The sequence below is a fragment of the Mesocricetus auratus genome, unplaced genomic scaffold (genome assembly GCF_017639785.1).
Source record: "Mesocricetus auratus isolate SY011 unplaced genomic scaffold, BCM_Maur_2.0 Super-Scaffold_100008, whole genome shotgun sequence".
Lineage (NCBI taxonomy): Eukaryota > Metazoa > Chordata > Mammalia > Rodentia > Cricetidae > Mesocricetus > Mesocricetus auratus.
In genome coordinates, this window is record NW_024429192.1 from 18,496,395 (window position 1) to 18,515,164 (window position 18,770).

Consider the following 18,770-nt stretch of genomic DNA (forward strand, 5'->3'; position numbering starts at 1 on the left):
CCAACTCCTTCCCCATAGGGGATATCTAGAGTCTATCATTTTACTCTTGGTAGGGTCCAGGCACTCCCCTAAGAGTCCAGGCTGAGAGAGCATCCCTCTTTGTGCTATAGGCACACGATGACTGTTTGTATACCAGGGATAGACACTGATCCACAGCTCAGGGCCCCATAGGTTGCCCAGGCCTTCTCACTGACACTCACATTTGGGGGGTCCAGATCAGTCCCATGCTGGCCTCCCCACTGTCCGTCTGGGGTCCAAGAGCTCTCCCCTGTTCAGTTCAGCTGTCTCTGCTGGTTTTGCCAGCCCATTCTTTGCATATTTGCTCATCACTCCTCTCTCTCTGTCACTGGGTTCCTTGGGTTCAGTTCAGCGATTAATTGTGTGTTTGCCTCTGCTTCCATCAGTCACAGGATGAAGGCTCCCGGATGGTTATAGACATCAAGTTCATTATCAGGGATGGGCATTCGAGGTGGTCCCTCCACTATTGCTTAGCTTGCCAATTGGTGTTATCCCTTTAGATCACTCGAGGTCACTCTGGTGCCTGATCTGTCTTCGAACCTACGATTCCCTCTTCCCCCTATTCTACCCCCACCCCCTCAACTTCCTGTTCCCCCATGACCAACTCTCTTCCTCTTCACCCCTCTCTTCTTCCCAGGTCCCACTCCCCCCACCCTCGCCGTGTTCCCCATCCATTCAGAGGATCTTGTCTCCATCCTCTTCTCTTGGGTACTATGCATATATGCATATCTTTTAGGTTCTTTCCTGTTTCCCAGACTCTCTACCTGTGGAAGTGCAGACTGGCACTATCCTGATCCATGTCTAAAATCCATATATGAGTGAGTACATACCATGTTTGTCTTTTTGCGACTGAGTTACCTCACTCAGGATGGTTTCTTCCAGTGCTATCCATTTCCCTGCGAATTTCAAGATTCCATTGTTTTTTTCTGCTGAGTAATACTCCATTGTGTAAATGTACCACATTTTCTCTATCCACTCTTCAGTTGAGGGGCATCTAGGTTGCTTCCAGGTTCTGGCTATTACAAACAATGCTGCTATGAACATAGTGGAGCAGATGCCCTTGTTGTATGAACCTGCCTCATTTGGATAAATGCCTAAGAGTGGAATTGCTGGGTCTAGTGGTAGATTAATTCCCATTTTCCTGAGGAATCTCCATACTGATTTCCAAAGAGGCTGTATGAGTCGGCATTCCCACCAGCAGTGGAGGAGTGTTCCTCTCTCTCCATATCCTCTCCAGCATAAATTGTCTTCGGTGTTTTTGATTCTAGCCATTCTGACAGGATTAAGATGGTATCTCAGAGTTGTTTTGATTTGCATTTCCCTGATGGCTAAGGATGTTGAGCACTTTCTTAAGTGTCTCTTGGCCATTTTAGCCTCCTCTACTGAGAATTCTCTATTTAGCTCTGTACCCCACCTTTCTAGTGGATCCTTTGGTGTTTTGGAGACTTGTTTCTTGAGTTCTTTGTAAATTTTGGAGATTAGCCCTCTGTCAGATGTAGGGTTAGTGAATATCTTTTCCCATTCTGTGGCCTGTCTTTTTGTCTTTTTGACTGTGTCCTTTGCCTTACAGAAGCTTTTTAGTTTCAGAAGGTCCCATTTGTTAATTGTCGATCTCAGTGCCTGTGCCACTGGTGTTATGTTTAGGAAGTGGTCTCCTGTACCAACTCGTTGAAGAGTATCTCCCACTTTCTCTTCTAAAAGTTTCAGTGTGGCTGGATTTATGTTGAGATCTTTGATCCATTTGGACTTAAGTTTTGTACAAGGCGATAGACCTGGATCTATCTGCAGTCTTCTGCATACCAGTACCCAGTTATGCCAGCACCATTTGTTGAAGATGCTTTCTTTTTTCCATTGTACAGTTTTAGCTTCTTTGTCAAAAATCAAGTGCTCATAGGTGTGTGGGTTAAAATTAGGGCTTTCGATTCGGTTCCATTGGTCTACCTGCCTATTTTTGTGCCAATACCAAGCTGTTTTCAGGACTATAGCTCTATAATAGAGCTTGAAGTCAGGTATGGTGATGCCTCCTGAAGTTCCTTTATTGTATGGGGATGTTTTGGCTATCCTGGGCCTTTTGTTTTTCCATATAAAGTTGATTAATGTTCTTTCCAGGTCCTTGAAGAATTGTGATGGAATTTTGATAGGGATTGCATTGAATCTATAGACTGCTTTTGGCAAGATTGCCATTTTTATTATGTTGATCCTACCAATCCAAGAGCATGGGAGATCTTTCCATTTTCTGGTATCTTCTTTGATTTCTTTCTTTAAAGACACAAAGTTCTTGATATACAGGTCTTTCACTTCCTTGGTTAACATTATCCCCAGATATTTGATGCTGTTTTTGGCTATTGTAAAGGGTAATGTTTCTCTGATTTCTTTCCCAGTCACTTCATCATCTGTATATAATAGGGCCACTGATTTTTTTGAGTTTACCTTGTATCCTGCCACATTGCGGAAGGTGTTTATCAGCTCTAGGAGTAACCTTGCGGAGTTTTTTGGGTCACTTATGTAAACTATCATATCATCTGCAAATAGTGAAAGTTTGACTTCTTCTTTTCCTATTTGTATCCCCTTTATCTCCTTTTGTTGTCTTATTGCTGTAGCTAGAACTTCAAGTACAATATTGAAGAGATATGGAGAGAGTGGACAGCCTTGTCTTGTTCCTGATTTTAGAGGAATTGCTTTGAGTTTTTCTCCATTTAGTTTGATGCTAGCTGTTGGTTTACTGTATATTGCTTTTATTATATTCAGGTACGTTCCTGTTATCCCTGATCTCTCTAGGACCTTTATCATGAAGGGGTGCTGGATTTTGTCAAAGGCATTTTCAGCATCTAGTGAGATGATCATGTGGTTTTTCTTTCGCAGATTGTTAATATGGTGGATTACATTGATAGATTTTCTAATGTTGAACCATCCCTGCATTCCTGGAATGAAGCCTACTTGATCATGGTGGATGATTTTTCTGATGTGTTCTTGAATCCGGTTTGCAAGTATTTTATTGAGTATTTTCGCATCAATGTTCATGAGGGAAATTGGTCTATAGTTCTCTTTCTTAGTTGTGTCTTTGTGTGGCTGGGTATCAACGTAATTGTAGCCTCGTAGAAAGAGTTTGGCAGTAAGCCTCCTGCTTCTATTGTGTGGAATACTTTGAGGAGTATTGGAATTAGCTCTTCTTTGAATTTCTGGTAGAATTCTGCACTGAAGCCATCTGGGCCTGGGCTTTTTTTGTTTGGGAGACTTTTGATGACTGCTTCTATTTCATTAGGGGTTATAGGTCTGTTTAGATTGTTTATCTGTTCTTGATTTAGTTTTGGCAAGTGATATCTATCCAGGAAATTGTCCATTTCCTTTAAATTTTCAAATTTTGTGGAGTACAGATTTTCAAAGCATGCCCTGATGATTCTCTTGATTTCCTCACAGTCCGTTGTTATGTCCCCTTTTTCATCCCTGATTTTGTTAATTAGCATGCTCTCTTTCTGTCTTTTGGTTAGTTTGGACAGAGGTTTGTCTATTTTGTTGATTTTCTCAAAGAACCAACTCTTTGTTTCATTGATTCTTCTCAGTGTTTTCCTGGTTTCTACTTGGTTGATTTCAGCCCTCAATTTGATTATTTCCTGGCGTCTGCTCCTCCTGGGGGAGTTTGCTTCTTTTTGTTCTAGAACATTCAGCTGTGCTATTAATTCTCTAGTATGACTGTTCTCCAGTTTTTTCATGTGGGCACTTAGTGCTATAAACTTTCCTCTCAGTACTGCTTTCAAAGTGTCCCATAAGTTTGTGTATGTTGTGTCTTCATTCTCATTGAAATCGAGGAAGTCTTTAATTTCTTTTTTTATTTGTTCCTTTAGCCAGGGATTGTGCAATTGTACATTGTTCAATCTCCATGAGTTTGTAGGGTTTCTGCGATTTGTGTTATTGTTGAATTCTAATGTTAATGCATGGTGGTCTGATAAGATGCAGGGGGTTATTCCATTTTTTTTGTATCTGTGGAGATTTGCTATGTTTCCTATTATGTGGTCAATTTTAGAGAAGGTTCCATGTGGTGCCGAGAAGAAGGTATATCCCTTTGTATTTGGGTGGAATGTTCTATAGATGTCTGTTAAACCCAGTTGGGTCATAACTTCTATTAATTCTTTAGTTTCTTTGTTAAGTTTCTGTCTGGAGGTCCTGTCTAGTGGTGAGAGCGGAGTGTTGAAGTCTCCTACTATTAGTGTGTGAGATTTTATGTGCATTTTGAGCTTTAGTAATGTTTCTTTCACGAATGTAGGTGCCTTTGTATTTGGGGCGTAGATGTTTAAAATTGAGACTTCGTCTTGATGTATTTTTCCTTTGATGAATATGAAGTGCCCTTCTTCATCTCTTTTGATTGATTTTAATTTGAGTCTAATTTGTTAGATATTAGGATTGCTACGCCCGCTTGTTTCTTGGGGCCGTTTGATTGGAAGATCTTTTCCCAGCCCTTTACTCTGAGATAACGTCTGTCTTTGATGTTGAGATGTGCTTCTTGTATGCAGCAGAAGGAAGGGTTCTGTCTTCGTATCCATTCTGCTAGTCTGTGTCTTTTTATAGGCAAGTTGAGGCCGTTGACATTGAGGGATATTAATGACCATTGACTGGTGATCCTTGTTTGTGCTTGATTTATTGTTAGTGAAGTTATTTTGTGTAGTTTCTCCTCCCTTTTTCTTTTGGTGTTTTGTAAAGTATGATTATATATTGCCTGTGTCTTTGTGAATGTAGTTATCTTCCTTGGCTCTAGGTTTTCCTTCTAGCATTTTCTGTAGAGCTGGATTCATGGATACGTATTGTTTAAATCTGGCTTTGTCATGGAATGTTTTGTTTTCTCCATCTATGGTAATTGAGAGCTTTGCTGGATATAGTAGTCTGGGCTGGCATCCTTGTTCCCTTAGCGTTTGTAGGACATCTGACCAGGATCTTCTGGCTTTCATCGTTTCCATTGAGAAGTCAGGTGTAATTCGGATAGGTCTGCCTTTGTATGTTACTTGGCCTTTTTCTTTAGCTGCTCTTAATATTTTCTCTTTACTCTGTAGGTTTGATGTTTTGATTATTATATGGCGAGGTGACTTCTTTTTCTGGTCAAGCCTATTTGGTGTTCTGTAAGATTCTTGTACTTTCATAGGCATATCTTTCTTTAGGTTAGGGAAGTTTTCTTCTATGATCTTGTTGAATATGTTTTCTGTACCTTTAAGTTGAATTTCTTCACCTTCTTCTATGCCTATTATTCTCAGGTTTGGCTTCTTCATGGTGTCCCATATTTCCTGGATATTTTGTGTTAAGGATTTGTTGGTTTTGAGATTTTCTTTGGTTGACGACTCTATATCCTCTAATGAGTCTTCAACACCTGAGATTCTCTCTTCTATCTCTTGTATTCTATTGGTGATACTTGCATCTGTAGTTCCTGATCGTTTACCGAGCTTTTCTATTTCCAGCATCCCTTCATTCTGTGTTTTCTTTATCGTTTCTATTTCAGCTTTCAATCCTTCAACTGTTTGAGCTGTTTCCTTAATTTTTTTGGTTGTTTTTTCTTGGTGCTCTTTAGATTCTTTGAGAGATTTGTTTATTTCTTGAATTTTTCCCCCATTTCATGGATTTTTTTGTTTGTTTTTTCTTCTATTTCTTTAAGGGATTTCCTTGTTTCTTCTTTGAGGGTCTCCATCATCTTCATGAAATAATTTTTAAGGTCTGTCTCCTCTTCTTCGTCTATGTAGTGCTTTTTGGGTCTTGCTGGTGTTGGATCCCTGGATTCTGGTGGGGTCATGTTGGTGTTTCTATTGCTGAGTGATCTCTTATTCTGTCTTCTTCCCATCTCTTCTTCCAGTGGGTGCTGGTGGGGTATTTCCGTCTCCACTGGTCTCCTTCCTTCCTGCACCTGAAGCTGGGGATGCTGAAGCTGGACTCGCTGGGGTTGGGGTCTTGGAGGGGCTGATGTCTTTCCTGAAGCTGGACTCGCTGGGGTTGGGGTCTTGGAGGGGCTGATCTCTTTCCTGAAGCTGGACTAGCTGTGGTTGGGGTCTTGGAGGGGCTGATGTCTTTTCTGAAGCTGAACTCGCTGGGGTTGGGGTCTTGGAGGGGCTGATGTCTTTCCTGTGTGGGCGGGTCTTCTGGATGCCGGGAGTGGCCCCCGATCGAGGGGGATGGGTGATGGGCGGGTGGTCCCCGCTGGAGACCCAATCTCACCTGAAGCTGGACTCGCTGGGGTTGGGGTCTAAGAAGGCTACTTTTACAGCGATATGGATGACTACAGTCACACATTTGAGAGGGAGAGATATGGGAGGATTTGTGATAATCCCCCAATAACGCCCCCCAAAGTAATAGCCTAGACAGGCAACCATTAAAGAGAACTTTTAAAGTGTAACAGTGATGCTGAAGTGTAGCTCTTAGTAATTGATGGCTTCTGGTAAACACAGTTCTATTTAAGGGACAGGCTACTTAGAGTTTGTCCATGCCCCAGTGAATATAGATAACACATAGTGGACTTGTTAGGTTTTTCTGTCTTTTTCTTTCGAATTTTGAATTCTTTTTGGGAGGCAGACATAGGACTGGAAAAGGGATTGTGACAGGTATGCATGAGGTGAAGCTACCAGAGAATCAATAAAAAGGTTATGTGGCAAAAATAAATAAAAAAGTGGTAAAACTATGTGCTATGGCGCATGCCCATGAGCCTAGACAGGCAAAGTAGAATATCATGGGAAACTAAGGGGACCTAGCAAGGGAAAGGGGATTCTTATCCTAGGATCTTACTGAAGTTTCTTCCCAGTTGAGAATCCTAAATTCCATAACAATTATGAGCATTTGTTACGAAAATTCTCTGCATGGGGATAATATTAATTTTATGTATAAATGCTTCAAATAAGAATATCACAATAGCAATGGATCATGCTTAAAAACCTTACATGTACATGGCCTCTGGGTATAGGCTTTCTTCCTTCCAAGCTATAAAGCTATAATTTTAAAAGGCCCTCATAAGAAGCAGGCTGAGCAAGTCATATGGGGTAAGCAGCAGTTCCCCATGACTTCTACATCAGCTCCTATCTCCAGGATCCTGCCCTGCTTGAGTTCCTATCCTGACTGCCTTCAATGATGAACATTCCTGTGGAAGTGTAAGTCAAATAAACCCTCTCCTCCCCAACTTAATTTTTGTTCATGGTGTTTAATTGCAGCACTTGAAACCCTAACTATGATACATGGCCAATGTTTTCTCTAGAATACATGGGTTATTAAGTGAAACTTTCTGCACCAGACATGTGATACCTCCCTATAAGTTACTGCTAAGTGAGGTTCCAAAGGCTCCCAAGATAGCATAGACTACTGACATTGTTCTTGGTTGCCCTATTGTTGAATTGTTGAAGACATAACACACTGTGGTTTCAGGACAGAGAAAACATCAAGCATGAAATGAACAAGAAACCCCTCTCCTGTTGTCTGGTTTTCATGGTATTTGATGATGCTGATCAGGCTGTTTGGGAAGAAACTCATTAATGGACTTATTCCCAGTAGATCCAGTATCATGATTTACCAGGAAAGATATACATGCCTACCAATGCACTAGTGGCATGATTGTTATACGAGTAACCACCTACTTTCTACTTGGATTTGAGGACTCATTCACAGGAGGGTGTTAATGTCTAGTATTTTAAACCTGGTCCAAAAGTTCATGGCTGGGAAGATCATAGGCCCTGGGGGTAGAGTGGGATGCTACTGTTGTTTCGCTAAATGGAAATCTTATTAAATTGCATTCTAAATAAACCATCAAATTAGTGCTCCTGGGGCTCTACTCATATGTGAACAGCTATTGACCATCTATGGTTGCTCATGGAGGGGGAAACCAGTTTTATCTGGAGGAATGGTTACTCATCAATTGTTCATAGTCTAATGGATGGCCCCACACAGACGTGCATGAAAGGTCTAATTAGCCTCAGTGAGTTAATTTTTAAAAAGGATAACATGAAACTGGGAAAGCACGACCTGTGGGGTCATAAGGCAGTGAGAGGGGAACTTAGATTGGATCTGATCAGCATCCTTTGTCCGTGTATGAAATTTTGAAAGAAGACATAAAAGATATCCTTAAAAGAAAGAAGTTGCATCAAATGTTTACCTTATTCTTATTTGTACTAGCCATTAAGTGCTTGAGTTCTAGAATTAAGAACCATCTTGTAGCTATAGAAAAGTAGAGACTTTGAAATGTATCCACAGAAAAATGAAAAGAGACATTGCCCTGCTTTTTCTACGGCTTCCAAATTGTTCTTCTGAATGTGTATGTCACATCTGTTCAGGAGCCCACACAGACCAGAAGAGGGGGTCGAATCATCTGGTGATTAACTTACATGCGGTTGGCTATTGTGAGATGTCCAGAGTGGGTGTTGGGAACCAAACTCAGATCCTCTAGAAGAGTAGCTAGCCATCTCTCCAGACCCCATGTTTTATGTTTTCAAAGAGTAAATAATGAAATGCTAACTTTTTTCAACATGAAATGCCATGATTAACTTCCAAAACCAGAAAAAAATATGAACGAGTTTCACTAGTACTTCAAACAAATAAGAAGTTGCCAAAAACAAAGGGAAATCTTATCCGCTTGTACATATGGCGACATTGGCACTCACAAATTTCAGTACCATGGACAAAGTCTAAAAATCTGCCCCTCAGAGGTCTGATGGGAACTGTGCTACAGAATCAATGCCCTGACATACATGGTGAGGAGGAGACCAGGAAGTAGCCAGTGTGTGACTGCCTGAATATGCACTTTTTTTCTTTCAACACCATTCTCATCTGGCAGTTCAGGTCTAAGGACAACAGGATGCAAGATGTAAGTTGTTTAAAAATTCCCAGAAGCAGGAGAAATTGGCTCAGTTGAGTTTGAGGATGAGAGAAAGCAAGATTTCACAGAGGGAAGACATTGGACATGGTCTTTGGCAGGGAAAGAAAGAATGAATCCAATTGATAGTGCAGGCCTCAGGTCACAGCCTGCTCAGTGAAAATGTTAGCATTTTATTTTTCCTTTGTCTTCTCTTTGTAGAAACTTAAAGGCAATAACATTGTCTTTTTCATTATTGAATTACATCCATGTGTTGAGAAGGAAGTCATTTGCTCCAGCCTTTATAATGTTCAGGCTAGGAAATGGGTTTTCTTTTCTATGTGTTGAGAAGGAAGTCATTTGCTCCAGCCTTTATAATGTTCAAGCTAGGAAATGGGTTTTCTTTTCCTTGCTTTCCTGTTAGTGAATGTCTTGAGAATGATGGCCACACTTCATGAGGATTGCATACTCCTCACTCTGTTAGGATGGCATTATGCACAGTTATGAATACCATTGCGGTTTCTATGAAACCACAAAGTCTCTAGTAGCATTCTCCATATTTTTCCTTTATATCATCATTGCTAAAAAAGGATCCTATACTTAGTCTTTAAAAAAAGCTTACTTTGATGTTCTTGCTTTCTCTGTCTTTGACATTCTCTCCAAATTCATATCTACTATACAATTTATTTCCACAACACACCAAATTTAGCTTAGTTCTAAAAGATGACAACTTTTTTTAGTGCCCATGTCAAGGATATTGTTTGGTTATTGGTGGCAGTCCAATATCTTTTTGTAACGGGTCACTATCTGACTCATAGTGACAGACAGGGCTCTACTTACTGTCTCATATGACAAAAATGCCAGGTGCTTGCTCTGTGAAAATTCTGCATAAATTCCACTAATTAGATGTTTTTCTGGATCTATAGCCTGTGAGGCAAAGACAGGTTGTTTTAGTTTCATTATAGAAGTGGGAATAGTAGAAAGTAAGAAAGCAGTGGCGATGAGGGAATGAGACCTCCCTTTCCAATGTGGTCTCTTCCATCTAGCCAGAGATGCAATAACACAGGGCACTGGTGACTGACTATTAACTATCTCTTTGGCTGGAGCTCTAAGTTCTCATTTTTCTCTCTGTCAGCTACCAACATACTTTCTCAATTACAACTGAGTTCTGTTGTTTATAAACATGAAGCGAGGATTTTTCCTAGGATTAGAATATATACTGCAAATGTTTCTTTAGTGCTTCCAACATTAACATTTTCTATGGAAAATTCATTCAACTTATGTTCTAAAATTTTCCAAGTAATGAGTAATGACTCCCAAAAGAAGACTATCTTTATAATGCTTTATGAAGAAAGATATATTAATTTGAACAGGTCACATGGACACCATGATGATTGATCTTGCCTTTGAACTTAACTGGATATAGAACCACCTTTTGACATATATGTGAGATTTTTTTCTAGAGACATTAAATTGAGGATAGAGGAAAACTACGCTGAACATATGTGGCATGTACTATGAACTGATGCTCCAGACTGAAAGAAAAGAGAAAGGAAGTAGAGGATCAACATTCGTCTCCCTAGTTTCTGAGACTGCAGATGCAATGTTACCAGCTGTTCCGTGGTCCTGGTGCCACACTCTTACAGACATTCCTTTTCTTCCTCTGAGCCCAAATAAGCCCTTCTTCCCTCAGGTTGCTTTTGGTTGGTATTTTGTCATAGTAATGACAATAATAACTAATCCAGACATTTCATCCCAATCACAAAGAAATACCCTTTGATAGACTATTCAATGCTAAAAATCACTTATAAGAAAAACATAGCTGTGGAGTTAATATTATTTTTTCCTATGTGGAATGAGTTAGAGTAGGAATAGCAAAAAAGGCTTAAATACAAAAAGACAACATTATAAAAGGAACATCATTCATTCACTTGCTCACTCAATTAACATCAACAAAGGAAACAGGAGGCCAGATTTCAAGGTGAATACAATGCAGGCTGACCTTGAGAGTAGAAAATAATCTAACTTACAGCACTGGCTCTGAAGAATGAACTGGGAGGGTGCCGAAGATTCATAGATGATGCATACATCCCCTAGACAAGTGTGTCCTGAAAGAAAAACACACTGATGGGAGAAACAGAGATGAGAAAACCATACACCCCTTGTCCTAATCTCTTAGCTTTGGGTTTTGAGAGTTTAGCTTGGAGGGTAACTTATACTATCATTAATTTTTCCTTCTGCCATTTTGAAATGTTGGCAAGATATTATTGGCCCTCATTATAATTAACTCAACAAAATTAAAACAGAAATAAATTGATATGCTCTTATAATCTTATTATTCTGAAATTTACCTCCCAAACCCTTTCTATACGGCAGTGTGAGCAGATAGATAAGTTTATGCCACCATAACTTTGTCACTTTGTCAGGAGAAGCTGGAATCTTCTCCCATTGTCAACTTCTCTAGTAGACTATGGAAGCTACGCTTCATGTGGACATCGCTTACAAGAAGTCAGCAAGGGTCAAATGGGAGCTACCTTTCTATACATTTATATGCCTTAGTTAGAACCTAGGCACTCTTATTTAGTAGATTGATCTCCATCATCTGTGAGATTATTTAAGGTTTTACACTTAAAATTGATTTTGAAATGTTTAGATAAAGTACACATGTAAGCAAATTTTACAAATTCAAAAGAATAAAAATGTTTCTCTCATCTTTTCCTGTTTCTTTGTGAGGGGCAATTATAACTACAAGTTGCTTTGCTTCCTGTTTATAATGTTGTACTTCATTTATGCATAAAGTAATAGTGTCTAAAGAAAAAATATGGCCTCTTGTAAAGTTTTTTTTCTTCATTTAATAGTCTATGTTGTATATATTACGTATAGTGTTTCATATGTAATACATGATAAATATACTTTAGATGATTTTTAAGTCAAGAGGATATAAAGATAAGAATATATATTTTAACCAATTCCCCCATTTTCCTCCAAAAGATAATAATATCATACATTTTAAGTATTAAACAAATAGGATCCTTTTATAATCATAAAAACACTCCGAATATTCTCACACGTTGAAGACATGAGTCAAAATATTTACAGCATGCATTTGGCTCGTTCAGCATGCTGTAGAGGTAAATGTGTGCTATGATCTCAATGCTTTCAGAGCATCCTATTCAATCTGCATTCGCTTTATTATTACCCATCCGCACAACTTATGTAACAATTCAAATGAACAAATTTAAAATGCAAGGTTCTCATGAAGTGCACCTAATGTATGGGATCTTTGATCCTAAATCAACTCTAAAGACCAGGGAAGTAACCCTTCCTCAGAAAGCTTTAATCTTACTTTACACTTTTAGAGTCTGCCGGACATACAGTTAACAGAATCACAAACACTCCATTTGGAAACATTCGTACTCTAAAGACTCTTTACAGTAAAACATTAATATGCTATATAAGATAAGCAAAAGGAAGAAGGAAGAAAAAATTTGACAAGGATGATATTCTCCCCTGGGCAAATTTTATTTTGTTGATGAACATGGAACCAAGATAAAGGTTAAGAATCATTTTGAATTTTCAAATAGTGTTACTCCCTGTTCAATGTGAACAAAAGATAATCTGAACATGATTTTACATCAGGTAGACCGAAAATGTTAAACACCCACACACTTCTGTACAATTCAGGCACACGTACACATCAAAGCTTTGTACCTGAGAGTCATCAGTTTTTAGTTCAAAAATGCGCCGAAAGGAAACTAGTTTACACTTCACTTTAGGTAGAACTTGCTCAGCAAAAATACCTCACTTTTTAAATATTAATCGATGTATTTAAATATTAAATAGAAAAGCTCTTTGATACTACACATAAACTAAAACAACTAGGCATCAGTCTCAGTTTCAGGGTTTCAAAGTTACTATTCTCTCCTTTAGAAACAACTGAGAAAAATAAAACTTAATGAAAAAATTGCACTTAGGGATAGCCATGAAACCAAAAATAGAGTATACATATTATCTTTGAGAACAAAAAGTTCAGGAGATTTGATGTATTCTTATGTCTGTGCTCAGATAAATGAAACCTTAGAGGTGTGAGTCCTCAGGCCTGAGCTAATGGCCGGGAAATGAAGGTAACCTGTTGATACATGGAAAGCTGCCCTCTCTTTGGGGAAGTGATTTGTTGTTGTCTAGTTAATGCTTTGTTCTTCACTGGAAAGAGTGCATTTTAAGACTGTATTCATTGTGTTTTCAAAGGTTAGTGCTTATCTTTTATGTTTTGGACAAAATAACATGCTATCACCTGCTCACAGTTCCATGTCTTATTTTTTGTAAGTGCATCTATTCTTATAGTGACAAAAATATTTCAGTTTCTTGTTAACATGAAATGTGCCTCCATACGGTGCCCAAAATTTAACGATAACATGAGTCATGTTCTTTGTATGTATATGGCTTCAGGTCTGACCACTACACATTGCACAACAAATGAGGTGGAACATTCCTGGGCTAATTCTCATTCTCCCAGCCGTCATTTGTTGCCTGCTGGTCTTCGCAAGTATTTGCTGTAGTGACTGAAACTTGATTGACAAGTGACATATTCACTCACCCTTGGTCAGGAAGATGAGAGAAAACTATGACACTATGAAGGAACATGTTATCTGAAGAATTTACATCTGTCCCCTCTTCTGGCTAGAAGTGACCTGATTTTGTTTGACAGGGTCTTATGAATGTGATTTATAATGGTGGATAATAAAACCTACTAGGAGATATGTATTTTTTTAATTCCTAAGTTTATTTTTGTGTGTATTATAAGCTTAGAATTAGAGCTGATATGAGTTGGTTAAACATGGTATAAAGAAAAGACAAGAATAAATAAATACACAGGAAGAGGAGAGAAAAAGGTATTTATTTATTTGGGAAGAAAGTGAAAACTGCTTGGTGTAAATAGGATTTTATTTAAATTTTGTAGGTAGTATGCTATGTGATGTTTTCCCCCACTGTCTTTTTGAAATCTGCTGTAAATCATGGATTTACTGTTGGTGTCAGATGGAGTTCTGTATGCTGTTGAAGACTCTACAGAGAGTACTTGAGAAGACTTCCAAAGAAGTAGAGAGCCTTGGCTGAGGTTGACCCAGAAACTTCCACTATTAGTTCCCAAACCACTTCTCATCACACATGAGCATAGAAGGTGCATGTTAACTTAAGTCACTTTTGAGCTTGTTGTCACTGACTTGTGTGGTCACTGCTTCTTGGACTCCAAGGCAACATTAGTAAGTTCCCTTTCTCCTTCCACCTGGGTAGCTACCAGTACCACCTGTGAGTTGTTTGGACGAGGATAAAATGACTAGGAGTGATTTTGAAAATACATTTCCTGTTCTTCAGGAGCTCTAATACTCATCTATACCAACAACTTCTCAGAATAAAGGTGATTAGAGATACAAGTTCATATTTCCTCTAATCAGGAAAGTTCTCGTTTCTTAACTGCTTCTGTACTTAGAATATCAGACGTTAGATGCAAGACAAGCAATGACACTATCACACAAGGAGAAAGATTGGCAGGGGAGTTCAGTTCACCTACTGGGATCTTCAGAGCACACATTCCTTTGAATTGCATCTCTCTAACGAAAAGTCAATGAGTAAGGTTTGGCATTTGTGGTTTCCATTTCTGACATGTCCATAAAAACAACTGTCAATGTGTGTTTAGTAAAGACATGAGCCGATACAGTGGTCCACACCCCAGCCTTTCAGCAAAGCTTTTCCAACACACATGAACCCTCAAATCACCTGATAACTTTGTAAATAAATAGCTGAACTTTGCCCACGAAGATGCAGGGTAGAGGCAGACGCCCCGTTTCTCACGGGATTCTCAGGCTTGTACTCCTGGGAGCTCAAACAAGCCACGAAGATTGGCAAACATTTGGGAGTCAAACAATGGGAGCACCCACTCTGGTTCTGCATTGGGTTGTACTGTGTGTCTTCAATAACACAGTATCTCTAGAGCAGTCTCCCATGTGTAGAATGTGAATGATAGTATTGCGAGCATGTGAGGCTTGTAAGAATTAGTAGAACTGTTAGGCAGTAGCATGGAAAGGAATGTCTAGCTCATAGTGGTTGCATAATAAATATTTGCTGAATTAACTACTCAGAAATAGGAGGAAAAGAAGAGAGAGAAGCTGTGCTTATCCACTCATTCTGATGTCTGCCCAAAGGATCCCAATGCAAATTTAACTTCTGACTTGATACCATTAGTTGGCTTTGAATTAGCTCAGTAGAGTCCTAATAAAAGCTAAAAGCAACAAAGAAGATATCTGCAGAAGATGATGAAGAGTCCTAAGAGGTTTTTGTTTTTGTTTATTTGCAGGTAAGTATAATGAGATAGAGGCTTTGGGTTTTTGCTTTGTTTTTTTGTTTTAGAATCACGTAGAATGTATAGATAGAAAATATCAAATAGAATTCAAATGCTTATGGGTGGTGAAGTGAATAATTCAAAAATTATTATACTAGGAAAGGAAAAAACAAAAGGGAAGGGAGATGATACATGTACAATAGCGGAAGCCTACTTGGTAAGCTGTTGTTTTCATTATTCACAGCTAAAGTGTAAGGGGAATCTGCTCCTACATTCCTTTTTTCTTAATATATGCTTTTATTTAACTTAGAGACATGAATGCTTCACATGTCAATCCCAGCTTCCTCTCCCACCCCTCCTCTCTTGTCCCTCTACCAGCCCCCCAACTCCCCATACAATCCCCACATCATTCTCCAGGGAGGGTGAGGCCCTCCTTGGGGGATCTCCAGAGTCTGTCATTTCATCCAGGATAGGACCTAGGCCCTTCCCCATGTGTCCAGGCTGAGAGAGCATCCCTCTATGTGGAATTGCTCCCACACTTCTATAGTAGGCATAAAGACAGATCTCGGAGACCATTTTCATAGAGAGTGAATCAGAAGGAATAGGTAGCAAAGATTATAAGCAAAGAAGGATGCATTGATATGATAAGTCTAATTTTGAACACTAAGAGTAGCTGTAGTAGTTGATATTGCAGACAATAAGAAAGTTACCTGGAGGGCTGAGACATAGCTCGCCCAGGTATTTGAAAGCAAGAGAGTTTGTATATTTGCACACAGAAAACAAATGAAACCATTAAGGGAGCATGCTTTGCTGAAGGAGCAAAGGGAGAGTTAGGAAGGATGGAGGCAAAGCCAAGGCTGTGGAGCAGGGTGCCTCAACCATGAGCAAACACACCACATTCCACAAACAGCCACACTGCTGGAAACCAGTCCTTCCTCCATGACTCACTGAATCGGACAGCACACACTTCTTCTAAGCGCTCTGGACGGAAGTCTGTGCCTTGTTTTGACTCATCCTGCTCCCTCCTTAGTGAAGACACTAAGATTTCCCTCCTGTTCTTTGATATTTGTTTATTTTTCTCTCTAAGCCTGATTTTACTGGCCAGTTTCAAATATTACTAGCTGACACATTTTTTTCTTATGTTTCTTCTAAGCTCAACTTCCTCACCTTTGCTTCAACAGATGACAATACATCTCTAACATGGAAAATACATTTTTTTAGGAAAATGAGCATCTATATACATTTGAACCATTGCTATGTGATTGATGATGAAAAAATGCCTAAGAATAATGAACCCATGTTTATAATGAAAATCACTTCTGCTAAAGACACAGTGACAATTACAGAAGGAACTGAAAGATATTTCAAATATATTAAAATGCTTACTTTTTAAATTGGGGAAAAACAGATTTGCATTTCCAGATATTTAAATAAAACAAAATTGATATAAGATATACTTCATAATAAAATAACAATATCCTGAAATCCAAGGCTTAAGGTCTTTTCACTTGAACCTTGATCTCTTTTTCATCTTGTTACCCATCATCCCTTCTGGGTCTCTGTATACATTGTCCACAAAAGTCTTTGCCAAGTGTATATGCTTGCCTTTCATTCATTATAATGTCCTACAGCCAGGAATGTATCTATATTCAGTCATATTTTCCTCTCCAAATATTTTCCAACCATTTCAACTCACAAAAAATCATTGCTTGATACAATCTCCTTGTCCTCTCATTTGTGTGTGCGTGTGTGTGTGTGTGTGTGTGTGAGAGAGAGAGAGAGAGAGAGAGAGAGAGAGAGAGAGAGAGAGATACTTGTCTATCTCTTCAAAATGCATTTGTAGGATATTGTTCTTGGTATACACTGCAGTGGTTCTAGCCTTGCTTTTAATTAAAATTAGGTTGGAAAATCTTTAAAGATGTTGGGGTCTAAGCCTTGACTCAATGGCTTCACTCACATAATTTTATACAGTTTTTCAAGGTGATCCAAATATGACAAGTACTGTTTGGTGACATTATATTAGCAGGTGCCACTTCTTATTCATGCCTACAGCAATATAAAATTTGACATTCATGATAGTTATGTGCATGGAGAATATGTGATTAGGTGCCTAAATACCAATTAGCTTAAATGTCAATACGTAGAAACTGATGACCTCTTGTTCCAATAGCGTATTACTACAAAAGAGCCACTTAGCAGTAACTTGACCTTCAATAGCTCAGTGCCATGAATATTTGGAAACAAGTTACCTAAATGTTCAAACATGAACAGCTGAACTGAAATCGACACTGCCTGGAGTGACATAAAACCCTAGAGTCCAAGGAGGAAAGGCCATAGCTGGAGCTCTTCATTCCAATGCTGGACAACTGATCCTAGCCCCAGAAGAAAACCAAAGTAGTCATAGATCTGAGTAAAGCACACAGCACAAAGAATATAGAGCATTCATCAAAATAAAATGCTATAGAACATTGAAAAATTATTTGCAGAGTATATGTGGATACTGGGGAAAATACACAATTTCTCTGTGTGTGAGTCCGTCTGTCTCTGTGTCCCTCTGTCTCTGTGTTTCTCTTTCTCTCTCTCTCTGCGGTGTATGTATGTGCATGTACACTTGTAAATGTGGGTATACTCTTCCAGGTCAGCATGTGAAGATTAGAAGGTGACTATATATATATATATATATATATATATATATATATCTTAATCATTTCTCTACTTATTTTTTAAAATATTTTTGAATATTTTTCTCACTGAAACTGGGTCTCACCATTTTGGTTAGCCAGGCTGGTAAGAAAATCCCAAGGATTTGTCTGTCTCTGGCCCTTAGCACTAACTTATGAGTGTGCAGAGCCACGTCTGGCTTTACATGTTCATTGGGGATACAGATTCAAGTCTTCAAGCATTTGTAGAACCCTTCTACCTGAATAGTCTTCCAGGCCCATCTCACTAATTATCCTAGTTAAATAACAATTACATAGGATTTGTATATTGTAGGCCTAGAAACTAGGATTTAGTGATTTTAGTAAACAACATTCCTGTGGGCAGCTAGGAGGGAGAGAGAATTAATGAGAGAGACTCAGCACTATATTTCAAAAAGGAAATAAGTAAGCAACCATTAATGTCTCTCCTAGGGTCTGCTTCTTTAATAAATTTGTGTCTATTGATCTCCCTTCAAGCTCACTGAGACTTTCCATAGCTGTGGGATCTATTAAGTCCAATTTCTTTATCCATTTTTTCTTTTAATGTTGATTCCATTCCTGACATTTCCTTTTGATGCCTTCTTAGATGTCCCATCACTCAGTTTATATGACTCAACTATTCTTGAGTATCTGATTTGTTTTTCCATCACAACCTTCATCACATTATTTTCAATTAAAATTTTGATCCCTGGCTTCAAGCTCTATTACAGAGATATAGTCCTGAATACAGCTTGGTACTGGCATAAAAATAGACATGTAGACCAATGGAATCAAATTGAGGACCGTGATATTAACCCACACACCTACGAACACTTGATTTTTGACAAAGAAGCTAAAATTACACAATGGAAAAGAAAGCATCTTCAACAAATGGTGCTGGCAGAACTAGATGCTGGCATGTAGAAGACTGTAG